Raw genomic sequence first — 14,319 nt, forward strand, 5'->3', positions numbered from 1 at the left:
TCATGCTGACATGATTTTGTATGGGATATGATGCAGTATTAACATTCCATTGCTGCATCCGACCCATTGACTGAAATGTTCTGCAAGTCTTGCCGTGGCTCCGTATCTTGAGATCTGTTCCGCTCTCGCTCCTTATATCTTTACATTGTTTATAAATCGTATCCATAATATGTAGAATTCTGATCAGTATGGGCTCTTTCACTATGGAGACGGTCAGGGAGTGGCTCCATTAGATATTCAATGTTTATGAAAATCCATTTGTGTGTCCCAACCTGCCACTTCACGGCATGATCGTATGATAGACGTCGAGCTGAAATACGAAGCAACACACCTGTCCTTTTTTTTTACACTCTTTTTCTCTGTACTCTCCATCACTGCAACTCTTACAACGTACAGTGTGGGCAATACTGTAAACGTTAGACTGCTGTGGGGTTCATTGGGTGCAGTGCAGTGAGGCAGCCATCTTGGCTCAGTGAGTTCAGTGGGTTCAGTGTTGCTGGAGGCTGGCTGGCTGGCTGGATCAGGTGGCAGTGCCAGATCCCTGATATCAATCACCAGCCGCCGCTGCTGCTGCCGCCGCCACTGTCTGCTGTGTCGCCCTTCTACTCTCCTCTCCTCCTCGTCCTCCTCTTCTTCCTCCTCCTCTGTCCTGCCTCTGCTGTAAAGCCTGTCAACACAACTCACCCCCTTTTATTGCAATTCACACTCTCTTTCCCTCTCCGTCTATCCCCTTCCATCTCCCTGCACTCTCATTTTATCCCCTCTGTTTCTCAAACTCGCATGTACATACCGGGCCAACAGCAGACAGGCAGACAGTACAGGGCTTTGTTATGAATGGCATCCTCTTGCACATCCGGAGGAAGTGTACGCTCTAGTGTGGCTTTACAAACTGTCTCCATTGTCCTAAGAATGACTCACTCTACACTGCAGAGAATGGCAGTCAGCCAGACAGATAGACAGATAGACAGACAGACAGCACAGCGCAAACAGACAGACTAGTCTGCAGAGCCTACAGACAAACAGCAGAGGAAAGACGGGCAGAGAGACGGATAGTTTGTGACAGATACAGCCAGAACAGAGGCACACAACTTGCCCATACAGAAGAGACCTGCAACTTGCAGGTACAGACACAGAATGGATGACAGATGGGTAACATACACAGACAGGCAGCAGTGAGTGTGTCATCTTTGTATTCAGAATATGATATTTTTTGTTTTGCAAAGTTATTGAATACAAATTGAGATAGCAAACCTTGAAATTAAAAATTCAACTCCAAATTGAAGCGGCACCACGCAAGACTGTCTTATCGTTCTTATCTTACCTGTTGCAATCACAAATGGAGGTTGCAACAGAGAAGAATGTCCTCTTCTGGTGTTCTGCATGGTTACTGGCAGCATATTTGCTCCATGCACTGGAGGATGTGATGAATAAAAACTTAAGAGCAAAGTACAACAGCTATGAGCAGCCTCTCAATTTACATTTTATTATCTATTCCTTTTTCTTGTTCTTTTGACAGCCCGTCAGAGAAGGGGTTTAAGGGGCCGAACACATGCTGCGTCTAAAAAAATGCCTGGAAAATGCCAGCCGTGCCGGTCTTTTTTCTTTCCAATGTGCTTGGAAGGTAACGCTCCTGTCGCGCCTGCCGTTACTAAGCAACCACAAACCTGCATGCTACGATGACGATGATGATGATGATGAAGTTGCGGTAATGTAGCAGGAAGCCTCACTGACTAAACTAAACTAAACACAGACAAAACAAAGATGGATTTCCAGCACTGTAAATCACCTCACGGTAGCTTTACTACTCAATTTGTCTGTGTCAGTGTTGGCTGACCTTTAAACCGGATGTTGTGACGTTCTCGAACGGAAAGGGTGAAACAAGTAAAGTAGTCCGTGAGACAGATCTTAAAAGCTCTGGGTAGCCCTGCATTAAATGACACTAAAACTTCTCCTCTATATATTTACCGTAGATTGATATTTACGGATGAAAGAAAAGATATCTGCCAGCTGTGATTGGTTGTTCCTCGTCACATGACATGCGGTGCTGCTCCCGCGTTCCAAAAGTTGAACTATTTATATCTCGGAGCACAGCCGCTGCGCGTTGCTCCCGCCTTTGAGCACGCCAGCCGTGCGTCTACAGCTGTGCGTCTACATTGACAACAATTGATTTGAGCGTGCATTAAACGCAACACATTTTTGCCAGCAAACTGCATTATAACTATGTCGGCATAACTTTGACTCCACATTATTACCTTGCATAGGCCCAGTCATACATTTCCAATGCAGTTACTGCTCGCTGTTTTGAACGTTGCAGCTTTTAACTTTCCTTAAATTTTACAGATCGATAAATAGCGCGGCGCTGTATAACTTTGCAAACTTAGTCAGTCAATAAGATCAGCGGTAAGTGATACAGCAGGAAGCAACCCCCGTAGAGGCCATACAAACAGAGAGATGGATTAATGGGCGAGTGAGTGAATGAACTAATGTAGAGGGAGGCAGTCTTGGATAAATGAATGGATGGATCAATGAATGGAGTGCTGATCACTGCAGAGGGAAAACTTGGACAGAGGAAGAGAGGAGAGATGAAGGGAGGTGAGGTTGAGTAATGGGATTAGTTTGTAGCTCGGGAACATCAAAGTGCTGACCTGAAACATTTGATCACAGTGCGGATGGAAACATGCACATGCATTCACACATATACACTTTTCTAGATCATCATTATTGTTACCATTATTTGATTATATCCATCATCACCCCACTTTATAAAGCAATGTCAAAATCCAGAATTAAACATTTTCAAATATTTTCCTTCGTTCAAACATACTCACATGCTACATATCACCTGTTTACTTGATTGACGATACTAATTGTTAGTGCAAGCAGGGCCTGGACTAGGGATGTCACGAGAACGAACTTCGCTACCAAGTCGATGCCAAAATTCTAAAAACGGTGACGGTACTTGTTTTTGACAGTACCGACGGTACCGTACGATGCCTGCAGGGTCCGAAATGAACACCCGTCAAGCGCCAAATGCGGCTGCTTCTGTTCTCTGCTCTCTGTATCGGAGTTTGACACACACACACACACACACACACACACACACACACACACACACACAACAGTGCCATGCAGCAGCGAGATCCAGAGATGCAGAGATCCTTTATGTTCGAGAAGAGGATTCACTCGTAGGGGGAAAAAAACTGAACTGAACAAAGGGAATTTCTATCTTTTGTTGTTTATTGCTAAATCTCTGAAAAGTTTTTTTTTTTTTATTGAACTCTGGACTCTTCATTCTTCCGGTGAATGTTATTGGGACTTGTATTTGATAATCTTACACTTAAATCCCCAGATCCACTTTGTTTGAACCAATCCGACAGCATCCAATCAAGTTTCAGGAGAAAACCATGAAGAACTAACGTTATGTTACTGAGCTCCAGTTGGATCCAGTTACTCTGCTGTTAAAGTGACGTTACGTTTGATGAAGAGCGCATATGGCTTGTTTTGGACTCGAGACCTGAGTTGGTACTTAAGTCACAGACTAGAGACTTACTTGTGACTTGCAAAACAATGACTTGGTCCAACCTCTGGTAGCCTATACCCAGTGAGATGTCACCATGTCAGTGAATTTAAACTACTGCTTGCAATGTGAGGATATATATAGACACATGTACACATTACATGGGATTTATTTTATTTATTTATTTTTTTTACCATGGTATCGAATTTGGTATCGAGGATCGTGGAAATTCCCTGGTGTTGGTATCGACTACTAGATTTCTGGTATTGTGACATGGCTAGTTTGGACCACATACTGTATATTGTATATCATCTGCCGGTAATAATTAATCAAATAACAGAGAATTATGTTGTTGCAGTTTGTACTGTATCAAATGTATGCTTCATCTCTTTTTTTGGTAATATACTAATATACTATACATCACCATTTAAAATAAGCTTATTAAACTTTTTGACTGTTGTAACCCAAATACAACAATTATTTACAATGGATTTCTGTTAGGGCTGCACAATTCATCGAATATTTATCGCGATCATGATTTTGGCTTCCCACAATTAAATGAACATAATCGACTGCAATATTGACGTTTAAAATACATACTCCGCTCATGGAAATCTCCACTGCACATGAAATCAAGTGCTTCCTAAACTAACAGCCAGCCACCTGGTGGCGATCGAGCTGTTTTGGCTTCACTTTTGGGGAGATGTCACGCCGCTGCGCGCACACTCTACAGCGGCAGCCGGTGAAAGCTTTCCTCAATGTTTTGCAGCTGCAGTCCAGAGTAGAAGAGCAACATACTGTATATTACTCGTTTTGACCGTCAAAACATAAAATGCACTGAATTCAGTTGAAGAAGAACCTTATTTTAAGTCTTATTTAGATGCAAAGATTTGTACATGAGCAGGAATGTAGCACAACGTGGAAGTGAAAGCAGCCTGTTTATTTAAATGTGAAAGTGCAATCAAAATATTTTGTCCCTAAAATCAATGATAGTAATTGTGATCTCAATATTGATCAAAATAATTTTCATTTTGGCTGTAATCGTGCAGTTGTAATCCCCTATAAACATTGGTTTATCATCTCATTGTCCCTGGTGTAGCCCACTTGCTGCTCATATATTGTTGCACATGTTAACACATACTAATTTCTGAATAGGACAGCATAGTCAAATGTTACAAGGAGGTTGTTTAAGGGCAGAACCTCTATGAATCACGGGTTTTTTTTGTCCTCCTCAATTTCCTCATCAACTGGCTTCTATCTGTCGCTATTCCACAGGCAACTGAATGTGCTCCATGGTGATCCATTGGCTGCAGCAGCTCTGAAACCAGATTCTATGTTTAAGTGTACCGGCGCAGAGATTAGACCAAATGGACAGTGTGTAGTCTAACATCTTGAGGTATTGTGGGCTGGTTGGAGTAGGCTTTGGGCTGATTAGAGGAGGCAGGTTAGAGTGGGGGTTGGTTTGGCTGATTTAGGCCAACAGATTAGTGCCTAGTGGCTAACAGCTAGTGTAAGTGTTTGCTGGCAGGAGAAAGACCCCAGAGTGTGACCATTTGGTCACATATTGCCACTTAATTTTGTTCTTTGGCCATCCATCCAAGCCTATAAAATATTGATCTATAACTTGTCCAATAGAGAAATTGTATTATTATTAAACTAAAACAGTGTTTTTTTTGTTGTCAAAGCTACAAAACAACACAGTCTATGTCCCAAACTGCTTTTTCTTTAGTATTGGGTACAAGAATAGATAATCAAATATACACTCGGCACAGTTTGATGGGTTGATGTTTTAGATCAGTGGTTCCCAACCTATTTTCCTTGAGGGGTTAGGGTTAGGAACCACTGTTTTAGAAGCTTTTCAGGCTGACAACTGGGCATCAGTTACAGAATGATGGTCATTCCACTAATAGTTTATAATTATAGTGATAATGATCCCACATAAGATTTACTGTATACTGTATGTCAGTGCAGAAAATGTGATTTCCCTAAAACAAGTTTTGATTTATTCTGTGCTGCTGTTCCACTGTGTGTTTTTATTGGATACGGACTGTACGATTTTTTAATTACACACTTAATTTAACTTGTTGAACTCTCATTTACCTGAGCAGAGGAGGGAGTTGGGTAGTTTTCTTTTGTAATCTTTCTTTTCTTTTTTAGCACATGAAAAGTGGTTTCAAACAGGGGCAATTGCACCATGATGGTGGACAGTGGTCTACATCTGGTTGCCAAGGGAAACTGGACAACCATTGTTGCTCTGAAACACCAGTTACATCCTTGATGTGTTTTTTCCTCTTCACTCTGCTACTGTGGCACAAAGCACTGTGTTTCTTTATTTGTAAAACAGAGCACCTGTTCTAGAGAGCAACCTCTCTTACAGAAGCTTATGGGGAGACCACGGAGGCAGCAGCTGTTTGAGGCTACTGCAGGCACTTGTGATTTTTATTTAGTGTTTCCGAATTGATTACCCAGTCTGATGGTTGTCAGATAAGACACAGCGATCACTAATGTAAAGCAGAGCCACTTAACTCCAGTTTACAGTTGGCCCCATCCTGAGCAAAGGTGAGCAGAGATTTGGGAATTCTCGGCTGTGCTTGACATGTCGTTTATCACGTCAAAATATAGAAAAGTGTAACGGCAGGAGCAGCTTGTGCCGTTTTGCTTCTTTGCGTCAAAAATCTGTTTTTTATCAAAGTTTTCCACCGGTGGCGGACTTGTTGGACCGTGCGAACACAGCCTCCCTCTTTCAGTCCTTCAACCACCTTGAAAAGGTCGCCATTGTGATATTTGCACATATCTGAAAAACCTGTTGATATCCAAGACTTTCATAATGTTTAAGAGTTGTTGTGTTTCTCCTTCTTTTCTTTTGGGCATGCATCTCTGCAAACTGTTGGCTAGTTAGTTTGTGTACAACTCACAGAGCTGGCTGCAAACAGGCAAGAGGCCGTGTCGCAAACTGTCATAAAAACCCCAATTGAGGTGCGTATTTCGAATGTGCTGTATATACGTCCAAAAAATGCTCCTCAAACCTGAATGATATCCCACTTCGGAATAAGGCCTAATACAGAATATCCAAATGGAATATGCTGTTTACATGACCCTTGAGTGTGCATGTAAATGTAGTCACTGATGTGGCTGTCTTAATTTCAATGAGAAATATATTTAAATTAACAATACAATTTTTGTACGTCACACTCCGAGTGAAACGTTATGGATTATTATTATGTATACTTTGCACATGTTTTAGGCAGCAGTTGATGAGTGTAGTTGGATGAATATCGGCTAACAGGTTAATAAGTCATTGGCTAACATTCACCGATCAGCCATAACATTATGACCACCTGCCTAATATCCCCCTTTTGCCGCCAAAACAGCCCTGAGCCGTGGAGGCATGGACTCCACTAGACCTCTGAAGGTCTGCTGTGGTATCTGGCACCAAGCCGTCAATAGCAGATCCTTTAAGTCCTGTAAGTTGCGAGGTGGGGCCTCCGTGGATCGGACTTGTTTGTCCAGCAAATCCCACAGATACTCGATCGGATTGAGATCCGGAGAATTTGGAGGCCGAGTCAACACCTCCAACTCGTCGCCATCCACATGATGTAAAAGACAACGTGATTCATCAGACCGGGCCGCCTTCTTCCATTGCTCCGTGGTCCAGTTCTGATGCTCACGATGTGCCCATTGTAGGCACTTTTGGTCGGTGGACAGGAGTCAGCATGGGCACCCTGACCGGTCTGCGGCTACGCAGCCCCATACGCAACAAACTGTGACGCACTGTGTGTTCTGACACCTTTCTATCGAAACCATCATTAACTTTTTCAGCAGTTTGAGCTCCAGTAGCTCTTCTATTGGTTCGGACAACACGGGCCAGCCTTCGCTCCCCACGTGCATCAATGAGTCTTGGCCGCCCATGACCCTGTCGCCGGTTCACCGGTTTTCCTTCCTTGGACCACTTTTGGTAGATCCTGACCACTTCAGACCTGGAACATCCCACAAGAGCTGCAGTTCTGGAGATGCTCTGACCCAGTCGTCTAGCCAGGAATATTTGGCCCTTGTCAAAGTCGCTCTCATCCTTACGCTGGCCCATTTTTTCTGCTTCCAACACAAAGTTCAAAATGTTCAATGGCTGTCTAATATATCCCCCCCACCGCCAGGTGCCATGGTAACGACATAATCAATGTTATTCACTTCACCTGTCAGTGGTCCTAATGGTATGGCTGATCGGTGTATAGTGCCGTTGCATCCATGATGTGACTTTCACAACAGCAAAGCTACATACTACAAATGTTCTGCTCTGGCACCCAGATGTGATGTAAAGATACGGCGAAAGCTTGTTTTCTGTGAACATCTGGTCTTTTTGATCACGTGGGTAAATATATAGGGCAGGCTTTGGTGGGTTTGGTTTTAGTTTGCTCCTGTTATGCCTGACTTAATAGTTGAGCTGCATGCTGATGTCACAGTGGCCAGGATAAAGGGACAGTCAGTCTATTTATATCTTCCCACCTGTAATCTGTCTCTGACAGGATTAACTAAGCCACTGGCTTCAGCCTGCTGTACCACACAGACACACTGAAAATGTGAGTCGTGAATAAATCCATGCATTCACAAAGTATGTACGGTGACAACAGCGTGTACAGTACATGCAAGGCACACTAGTGTATAAATACTCAGGGGAAAGGAAGGACAAATACATGTCTGTTTTTAAGCAACCAGAACATGTGGTGCTATGTAACCATGTTTCGTGCTTTTTTTTCTGATTGTGTACATGTATGCTTGCATACACGTCTCTTGTGTAGGGGTGGGAATCACAGAGTAACTCATGATATGATACTATCACAACATGTTCCAACAGTACCAGCAGGGGGCAACAAACCACTTAGTTAGGTTTATGAAAAACGTCATGGTTGGCCTTAAAATAAGTAAGTAAACTAAGTGAAATACATATGTAAACAACGTAACATAAGTACGGAAAACACGTCACCAACGTCTGCTTTGTCTCAGTTTACCAGTAAGATACATGACAAACTAACCTAAACAGTTAGACTACACAGCCTACTGACAGCTTTAGTGTCAGTCTTGTGTAACCAAGGGTTACGCTGCTTCTATACTTTATGAAGACACATTCACTGAAACACAGCTTACCAGAGGGAACTAAAGTCATTCACAACTCAACTAAATAACTTACACGTGTTTACAGTTAGCTGTTAGCCCACCGAGCTAACGCGCTCTGCTTGTGTAAACGTCGCGGCGGAGGATGAGAGACAGCGGACTTGCAAAGTTTTATTGCACTTACTAACAGCAACGAGCGTAGCGTCAACTCGTCTCCACCGCAGCCTCTCTGATCAGCTGTTCACTGACTGCGCTGTGTGTGTTGATGTGTGTGGAGCTCCGATAAGGCCTATAGAAAGGAGGCTGGGTCACAGGCGGACATGGCTCCGGGGTATGACACGTGCGCAGTGTAACTGAAGCTGCGGCCGTGCGTTGCGATTGGTTCAATTTCGGCGAGGGCAGACCAGATTTGACTGCGCATCTGTTGTACCCCAAAGATATGACGCGTACTCAGCCTCCTTCCATAGGCCTTGAATAGCAGCAGGAATAGGCTGCAGCTTTAGCCCCGGAGCCTGTATGTACCTATTATACCCTGATATCGCGTTTTAGTTTTTCGTCTCGACGATGCATATCGTCATGTTTTCATATCTTGATATTTCGTGGCACGATATTTCGTCCCACCCCTACTCTGGTGTTTTATGCATCTTTCACAGAGCCTCAGTTAGTTAGCCTGATTAAAATCAGAGAGGAAGAAGAGACCAAAGAGTGACAGAATTTTTTCATCCTCCTTCAGCCTCCTCCGTCTCTGGTTGCCAATCTCCAGTCATTAATTAGCTGTCCATGACAAAATTCCCAGTTCCCAATCTGACACTAGTGTAGAGCAGCGGACGGCAGTGGTAATCATGTCAGCGAGGCTTGGCTCAGTGTTCTGAGGGGGCTAAATCTCCCCCATATGGTCCACTGGCTGGGGCCCGCACCTCACCAAGCTCTCATTAAACTAGTGCTTAATATACCAAGGTAAAGAGGGACACACACACACACACACACACACACACACACACACACACACACACACACACACTAATGCATACACTCAGCTGTAAGAAACAAATCAAGACATCTGACAGGGGATTGGGCACAAAGGGACTGGAGGACAAGGAGGTGGTGTTTGTTTCTGTGTTTGCGTGTGCATGTGGTGTGTGTGTGTCTGTGTCTGTGTGTCTGTGTTTTGAGAGACTGATGCTGTACAATTGTTGACTCGCCATCTGTCATCAAGAAAAGAGTTCTATCTTTGTTTGTGTGTGTGTGTATACAGAGGAAAGATGAGACGGAGGAGAAAGAAAGAAACAGTCAGTGAGGTGCAGATGCCTCACAGCATAGCGGCTGGAACAGGAGGTTCAATGGCAGACTGCTGTATGAGAGGAGTTGGAGGGGGAGAGCGGAGAAGAAAAGAGGACGAACATCTGCCATATTCAGATATTGCTCCGTGGTTTGAGTGTTTCTACACAATATCTTGAGTTTGAATAGACCTGGGAAACAGCCTGCTCATTAAGTATCTGCCGGGCCAGACGGGCAGGTTCAGAGAGCACCAATATTACCGCGGGGGTTTCACATATATTCTTCAGTATATTTGACCAATAATGCAGAAGCTGAGCATGTATAACGACTATAGGGCTGTCAAAGTTAACGCCATAATAACACGTTAACGCAAATGAGTTTTAAAGCCACTAATTTATTTAACACACCTTGTGATTTTTAGGTTGTAGCGGGCTCAAAGCTAGACTGAAGACATCATATGAAATTAGAACACCTTATGGAAGGAGGTTAAATAACGCTCCAAACTTACGTTAAATTTCAGCGAGGAAAAACTGGCATGGCCATTTTCAAAGGGGTCCCTTGACCATAGGTGAATGAAAATGGGTTCTATGGGTACCCACGAGTCTCCCCTTTACAGACATGCCCACTTTATGATAATCACATGCAGTTTGGGGACAAGTCATAGTCAAGTCAGCACACTGACACACTGACAGCTGTTGTTGCCTGTAGGGCTGCAGTTTGTCATGTTTTGATTTGAGCATATTTGTTATGCTAAATGCAGTACCTGTGAGGGTTTCTGGACAATATCTGTCATTGTTTTGTGTTGTTAATTGATTTCCAATAATAAATATATACATACATTTGCATAAAGCAGCATATTTGTCCACTCCCATGTTGATAAGAGTATTAAATACTTGACAAATCTCCCTTTAAGGTACATTTTGAACGGATAAAAATGTGCGATTGATCTCTGATTAACTATTTTAATCGATTGACAGCCCTAATAACTATTTATCATGAAGAAAGTCCCCAAATTTTGGTGCGGTGACAGGTATTCGAAGCTTCACAGAGCAGCGCGGCGCTGCTGGCTGACATGTTCTTCTATCTTGTCTCCATCACCCCCGTTTAAGTGCCTAAAACAGCGCTGCTGCCGCACTGCTGTCGCACTGCTGTCGCACTGCTGTACACACACGCACCTCTACACACAACAAACAGCGATATTCGTCTGAGAATAACTAATGATTCATTTTGAATATGAATAATGAATAATGTTGTGGGATTATTCCTTATTTCATGGGCTATTTGGGGATTTATACATTATTACTACATACTTGTATATAAAAATTAAAAAAAACAAATAAAAAACAAAGCATTCGAATAGTGATTTGGAGGTCGAATACCATGGCAACGGTCGAAGCTTCGAAGCATTCGGATCAGTCCTAATCCTTTGTTAATAGTCTTGGAAAATACCCAGAAAATAGCAAAAATCATGACTGAGAAACATCTTGATATTGATATTCATAAAATTTAGATTTGATCTCATAGTTAAGGAGACTTGTAATTAACATCTTTCACCTGGCTGTTCCACATTCATGCTATATAGTCAAAAGCATCTAAGTGTCCTCTCCAGTGGATCTTGTCTATAACTGACCTCTTGTCTCAATTTATTCACAGCGGTCAATTCATTTTCACATTACTGTCATTAGTGCTAAACACCATAATGGATTTGATGAATTACTGAATGTAGTCTGGCCATCCAGATACTCATATTGTCATCTTTGTCTGGTTTGAATTGTCTCAGAGCCTCAAGTGCCTGATGTCGGCCAGCTGAGGTGGACACGTTGTCAAAAACAGCCTCTTAGACGAACAGACGTTCCAACATGACAAACACCAGCTCTCAGGGAAGGAGAGAGGAGTGTTTGTCTGAGACGGACGGACGTATAGAGTCGTCTGTCACCTCAGAGTGTGACGAACACGCAAGCCAGTCACGAATTGCAATCACACTGTGATTTAGTTTAGTCCAAACTGTACAGTAGTTCATGAAGTTGAACTGCCTAATCACAAGCATTCAGCATTTTGTAAACAAAAGTCACATGGGCTTACAAGTGGCTCTTTTATTGGACAGTGTTTTCTGAAACGGTCTTCAGACAGCGACATCAGGGACTTTTAGTAGCACATGAGCCAAAACAAATATGATTCCAGTCTCGGTAACTCAGGCCTTTCAGTTACGCATGATGGAGCATGACTGATTGTGAGGGAACCGGCTGGGATGAGGCTGTGTTTTGCCCCCGGTTGCTTTATTTTGTAATGTTGTGCTTTACAAGCATGATTAACTGCAGCCGATCACATGTCTCCTTGTATTCATAAACTGTGATTCATCCAGATATAGACGAATCCGGCGATCACGTTGCGTGTTTCGCCATCTAGCGGCGCCGCCATTACTGCGGTGGCAAGTCGTAGTGACTACTATCTGCTAACACTACTAACTGGTGACTTTAGGCCGAAAGAGTCTGTGGTTGCTCGTAGATACTTACATATATTGTCGGCGTAGATAATAAACACAGATGGTTATGTATTTAAAATGGATTAAAGTGAAATTGAAGGCTTTTACGAGGACACAGCTGCCGCCACTACAAGCAACCAGTACGCATTTGGCTGAGAGTCACCAGTTAACACGGTTAGCAGACACTCTGTATGTGTTCTGTTTAGGGATGTGCATTCCAAGCAAAAATACTATTCGAAAATCACCGGGAATTAGTCCATTGTTATTCAAAAATCGACGCATAACGATATATTCCACTCAGGGTCTGAAATTAGCAGGACACCCGCCACTTTGGCAGGCAGGGAAAACGCTAGAGATGGGAATAGAGAACTGTAGTTGTCAGATTCCTTGGCCTCTCATGCCTCCATGACCATCAATTCCTCTTATTGATGCTTTCCGACAGTTACGCATGCAAAATGACGCATACGCACGCTGTATCATATTTCAGTTTGTTTGACCTGAGACAAAAAAGCGCTCAACTGTGTGGCGCTACTAAACCTGAGGGGATGCACCCTATTTTTCCCTGATAATGCGACACTGTGAACAATGAATCTGTGTTGTAATCAGCAGGAGGAGAGGTAGTAACGTTACCTGTTAGCAGCCGGTGGGTAGCACAGTCCTACTTGGTTAAATAGCGGAGCTACTAACGTTAACGGAGGTGCCATTCAGTTATTATTATGAGTACGTTCAAAGTCTGCTCAGGAAAAAGGACTATAGGGCGATTAGGTAAATTACAACGTTATCATGATGTTATTACTTGGAGAATCATTGAGTTAAACCTGATGTAGGCAGTATATTTTTGACATCATTGGACAAAAATTCCATAATAACCTTTCAGCATATTGTAATTCAAGTGTTCTGAGAGAAAACTAGACTTCTGTACCTCCTCATGGCTCTGTTTTCAGGCTTTAGAAAAATCTAGACCGTGATGGGAGACTTTTACTTTCATTTCACAGAGAGCGTTCCTATTAGTTGTGCTCTGGCTGGTGGGCGGTGCTTGGTACTTCTTCAACGGATCTCTACATGGCTGCCGGGTCACAAACTTTCTCATTTTTACAGCTAAACAGTGCACTACAAGATGTTTCTGAAAACATTTGAAGAGAGAAATAGGCATTATATTAACAGAATATTCATTTATATTTGATCAGCGCTGCCTAGTTTGACCGTTGGATCGGAGTTCGCGAGTGATTGACAACCATGTCATAGATGGCAAAGCTCCAGCTCGGCTCTGATTGGTTGTTTTCCTCCGGTCTGTGAAATCTTGCAGATGCCATTAGGAGCACCGGAGGACACAGAGGCACATGGTTTTGTTTTTTTCAGATCTGTCTCGTGTACTACTGTCAGGATATAGTGACCGTTTTATAAAAATAAATTTGTTTAATCATATTTGTACCGTTTTTTACCCACTGCAGCTTTAAGCAGTGTTAACTTAACTGACGTTACTTGTTTCACCACGTTAGGCAGCTGCTCAGGTTCTTCCCGAACTCCTACTAGACATCGTTGTCAAAAATAACATAGGAAGTCAGGGTAAAAGTCGAAAGTTGTACACTCCCTAAGACAGCTTGCATTCAAACGTGCACGTATTGAAGGGAGACACCACCGCAGTAATGGCGACTTGTTTACTTCCGGTACTTCCCTGGATTCGTATATAACCGTGGTTTACTTCTGTTTCCTTCCCTAACAAACCTTCTGCTTTGAATCTCCTGAAAAACAGGTAGAGGTGTCACAATGTGGTTACTTGTTGGCATCGCTCTCACCTGTCCACACAAAGTTGCCCAGTGTGAATGTACCTGATAGACAAATGGGCACTTGGGTAGACAGACAGACAGACTGACAGACAGACAGACAGACAGACTGGTAGACAGACAGACAGGTAGACAGACAGACAGGTAGATAG

The 14,319-nt window shown here is 43.1% G+C and overlaps 1 protein-coding gene across 5 annotated transcripts in view; it reads left to right on the forward strand.

Moving 5' to 3' along the window:
* akt3a (v-akt murine thymoma viral oncogene homolog 3a) overlaps positions 1-14,319 on the forward strand; it is a 90,930-nt gene that overhangs the window by 20,197 nt on the left and 56,414 nt on the right. The gene's annotated exons all lie outside the window — the stretch shown is intronic.

This window comes from Sebastes umbrosus, chromosome 10, assembly GCF_015220745.1.
Source record: "Sebastes umbrosus isolate fSebUmb1 chromosome 10, fSebUmb1.pri, whole genome shotgun sequence".
In the NCBI taxonomy this organism is placed as follows: Eukaryota; Metazoa; Chordata; class Actinopteri; order Perciformes; family Sebastidae; genus Sebastes; species Sebastes umbrosus.